Genomic DNA, 4,965 nt, shown 5'->3' on the forward strand with positions numbered 1-4,965 from the left:
AAAAAATGTAAGGGGGGGCTTTTTGTGGGGAGCTCTGTGTGAGAGGGGGTCTGTGATGTAAGGGGGGCTCTGTGGGGGGCTCCATGGGGGGGGGTCTGATGTAAAGGGGCTTTGTGTGGGGGTCTGTGATGTAAGGGGTGCTCTCTGATGTGGGGGGCTCTGTGTGGGGGGGGGGCTCTGATGTAAGGGGGCTTTGTGTGGGGGTCTGTGATGTAAGGGGGGCTCTCTGATGTGGGGGGCGCTCTGATGTAAGGGGGCTTTGTGTGGGGGGTCTGTGATGTAAGGGGGGCTTTGTGTGGGGGGTATGTGATGTGGGGGGGGCTCCACGGGGGGGGGGGTCTGATGTAAGGGGGCTTTGTGTGGGGGGTCTGTGATGTAAGGGGGGCTCTCTGGTGTGGGGGGGCTCTCTGATGTAAGGGGGGCTTTGTGTGGGGGGTTTGTGATGTAAGGGGGGCTTTGTGTGGGGGGTCTCTGATGTGAGGGGGGCTTTGTGTGTGGGGTCTCTGATGTGAGGGGGTCTCTGTGTGTGGGGTCTCTGATGTGAGGGGGGCTTTGTGTGTGGGGGGGTCTCTGATGTTAGGGGGGTTCTGTGTGTGGGGTCTCTGATGTGAGGGGGGCTCTGTGTGTGGGATATCTGATGTGAGGGGGGCTTTGTGTGTGTAGGGGGGCTTTGTGTGGGGGGTCTCTGATGTGAGGGGGGCTCTGTGTGTGGGGTCTCTGATGTGAGGGGGGCTCTGTGGGGTCTCTGATGTGAGGAGGGCTTTGTGTGTGTAGGGTCTCTGATGTGAGGGGGGCTCTGTGTGGGGGGTCTCTGATGTTCGGGGTGCTTTGTGTGGGGGGTCTCTGATGTAAGGGGGGCTTTGTATGGGGGTCTCTGATGTAAGGGGGGCTTTGTATGGGGGGTCTCTGATGTAAGGGGGCTCTGTGTGTGGGGTCTCTGATGTGAGGGGGGGCTTTGTGTGGGGGGTCTCTGATGTGAGGGGGGCTTTGTGTGGGGGGTCTCTGATGTGAGGGGGGCTTTGTGTGTGTGGGGGGTCTCTGATGTGAGGGGGGCTTTGTGTGTGTAGGGGGTCTCTGATGTTAGGGGGGCTTTGTGTGGGGGGTCTCTGATGTGTGGGGTCTCTGATGTAAGGGGGCTTTGTGTGGGGGGTCTGATGTAAGGGGGGCTAAGTGTAAGATTCTGGTACCTCCGGTACCCTTAATCACCACTTTCTCTGTAATGCGTCCCACCTTTCTCTTCAGGTGGTACGCATATACCTTTAAGAATGATGATGTCACTGCTGAGCGCCGCAGAGCGGCTATGTCAACCGCCGGCGGTCTCACTCACATTGTTCGTTCAACCGCATGGTTGGTTCGATCAAGCCAAGCCTGAAGCAGCCATGCCTGATGTTACTCGCTCATGTATCTCGCTACCTGGACTTGTTTCACTCACTGATCTTGTATCTCGCTACCCGATCACTCTTGGAATACTGCTTCTACTTATGGCTATCTCACCCTGCTTTCCTGCCTTGTTATCCACATGCTTTCAAGCCTGTCTCTCGATCGGAACCTCCAGCTATTCCCTTTACCTGGAGCAGACCGGAACCTCGCTACTGATCCCTGTATCTCGCTACCGGATCATTCCTTATCTACTGGACCTCTCTAAACTACTAACATTACAAGTGATAAGTACCCCGCAGGGGAACCCTCCATAACCTTATTGCCCTATCTACCTATGCACATTAAGGACTGTTACTACCTATCCATACTATCCTATCATCTGCACTGTTACATAGATTGCTAGCTCTTGAGCCTACTACCATCTATCATCTGCACTGCTGCATAGATTGCTAGCTCTCCTGTCTACTACTATCTATCCTTGCACTGGGTTACTCTATCCTGTATTTGTCATCTGCTGTCCTCACCACCTGTTAGCATACTCGATACTAACCTATCTGCATTCCTAAATACCATCTTGAACTCTCCTATACAAACCTATCAAGTGATTACCATCCTTGTCACTGTTCACACCTGTCCCTTCAGCACATCACCTTCATACTATCATATACATCCTATCACTCCAGGAACATCTCATTGAGTGTGTATATATCTGTATGTTGAAGCTGACAGGCCCACGGTGATGAGTCCTGGAGAGTTGGATCTGGTATTCAACACATCTCTACATGACTACTGAGTGGAGATTTTGCAGCTGCAAATCCAGCCTATACTAAAAACGCAGGAGCGTTACACTAAGTTATTAGTGATCATAAAAAATAAAAGTCAAATAAAGTGCAAAAAAGGTGCAAGAAAATGACAGCTGATCACAGGATGTAAACACAAGCCGGTTATCGGCTTTTCTCTTCTCATGCTCACAGTGTGGGCAGAGAGTCAGAAGGAGAGAGCTGGTAACTGGCTTGTGTTAGAGACATGTGTTCTGATAATCAGGGCACTGGTTGTCAGTGTCCTGATTATCAGTGCACTCCAAACAGTGCCCATCAGTGCTGCCAATGTGTGCCCACCAGTGCTGCCAATCAGTGCTCACCAGTGCCACTTATCATTGCCCATTAGTGCTGACAATCAGTGTCCATCAATGCCTCCTCATCAGTGTCACCTATCAGTGCTGCCTATCAGTGCCGCACGCATACCAGTGCCCTTCAGTGCTGCCTATCAGTGCCGTCTATCACTGCAGCCTCATCAGTGCCACCTCATCAGTGCCCACCAGTGCCTATCAGTGCCCATCAGTGCCACCTCTCAGTGCCCTTCAGTGCTGCCTATCAGTGCCCATCAGTGCTGCCTATTAGTGCAGCCTCATCAGTGCCCACCAGTGCCACCTATCAGTACCCATCAGTGTCACCTCATCAGTGCCCATCAGTGCTGCCTCATCAGTATCCATCAGTGCCACTTATCAGTGCCCATCAGTGCCGCCTCATCAGTGCCTATAAGTGCAGCCTCATCAGCGCACATTAGTGAAGAAAAAAAAAATCTGTTTGCAAATTTTTTTTTTTTTTAATTTTCGGACTTTTTTCATTTGTTTAGCAAAAAATAAAAAACCCAGTGGTGATTGAATACCACCCAAAGAAAGCTCTATATGTGTGAAAAAAATGACAAACATTTCAAAAGGATACAGCATTGCATGACTGCGCAATTGTGATTCAAAGTGTGACAGCGCTGAAAGCTGAAAATTGGCCTGGGCAGGAAGGGGGTAAAAGCAGGGCCGGTGCTTCCACTAGGCAAACTAGGCAGCCGCCTAGGGTGCATTGCCACCTAGGGGCGCAGCCAAGAGTCGACACTCTTACTTCATCATGAATGATTATTGTGAGCTGAGAGGAGAGGTGGCGGTAGGGGAGGAAGAAGGGACAGAGAAAGATTCCAGGTGTCTTAGGCAGTGGCGGAACTATAAGGCCCTGGCTTTCCACCACTGTTGGAGGGGCCCCAAGAGGCAGGAATGGAGCCCACCAGCGTGCTGCCTGCATGATGATCCACTTCAGCTTGAGCTGAACGGCTTTAACCCCAGGGAGGAAGCGACTCTCTGCACTGAGCTGGTAGGCAGCCGTTCATTTACCTGGGTTGGTATTAAGCAGGGAGCGGAGGAGAGCTGAACCTGATCCGGAGCTTGGCACTGGAGGGCGGAACCTTTACTGAGGCAGAAGCGACGAGGCACCAGAATGGGCTGAGGAGGTTGGTGATGAAGGACATGTGGAGCTCTCTGACTGCTGCTTTTCCCTCCACCAGGAGCCGGTTGGAGCTGTGGTGAGCACTGTGGTCCAGGAGAGGAGCATCCTGGGAGAAGGAATCAGCAGGATCACTGTGAAGGAGGGCAGAGTGGGGGCCACTCTCTTCATACCACCCAGTTAGTGTCCCCAGAACAGGGGATTGGTGTCCCTGGGTGTTACATGGAGCATCCCTGGTATGAAAGGGAATCTGGGTCACCAGGTGTGCCATGGGGAATCAGAGTCACCAGGTGTGACATGGAGGATAGGGGTCACCGGGTGTAACAGGACTTTGGGGTCACCAGGTGTGCCATGAGGAATTGGGGTCCCTGGGTGTGCCATGGGGGATTGGGGTCCCCAAGTGTGACACGGAGGAACATCAGGGTCCCCAGGTGGGACATGGAGGAACATCAGGGTCCCCAACTGTGACATGGAAAAACATCAGGGTCTGACATAGAGGAACATTGGGGTCACTGAGTATGACAGCATGACATGGAGGAACACGGGGGTCCCTGGGTGTGACATGGAGGAACATCAGGGTCAGTGGGTATGACAGCATGACATTGAGGAATATTGGGGTCCAATGGTGTGACATGGAAAAACATCAAAGTCCCTGGGTGTGACACGGAGGGACATTAGGGTCCCCGGGTGTGACATGGAGGAATATGGGGGTCACTGGGTATGAAAGCATAACATGGAGGAACCATCAGATCGGGGTCACTGGGTATGACATAGAGGAGTTTTTAACCCCTTCCCTTTTTTTTTGGGGGGGGGGCGCAAGTAGCTGGTCTTGCCTAGGGCATAAAATAGTCTAGCACCGGCCCTGGGTAAAAGTGCCCAGTAGGCAAGTGGTTAACTAACATACATGTTTTACTGCGCTAAAATAAAATAAATTAATTAAAAAAAATTTTTATTTGCTGTCTTTAAAAAAAAAAAGTGAGTAAAGCAAAAAATAAAACCCTTCAATTTCTGCACATTAATCATTATGATCCTTATTACCGGAGGCCTTTGATTGCCTTTATGCTTCGTGCTATAATGAGTCCCTGTTTCCTGTCTCATGAAATTGGGAAGTATGGATTGGGTCTCATTTACAACAGGCTGGGGAAAAAAAACACTTAAATAAATAAATTTCAATCTTTTGTTTTTTTTACACAAAGAAAGGTACACAGTAGCTTTCAAAGCAGCAAGAGAGTGAGCGAAGCAATCGTTGGCCTGGTGCAGGGAGGCAGGGAGGGGCTGTGGTTGATCACACTATGCAGACAGACAGTCCAGCACC

This window comes from Pelophylax lessonae (assembly GCF_965119305.1).
Source record: "Pelophylax lessonae genome assembly, chromosome: 2".
Lineage (NCBI taxonomy): Eukaryota > Metazoa > Chordata > Amphibia > Anura > Ranidae > Pelophylax > Pelophylax lessonae.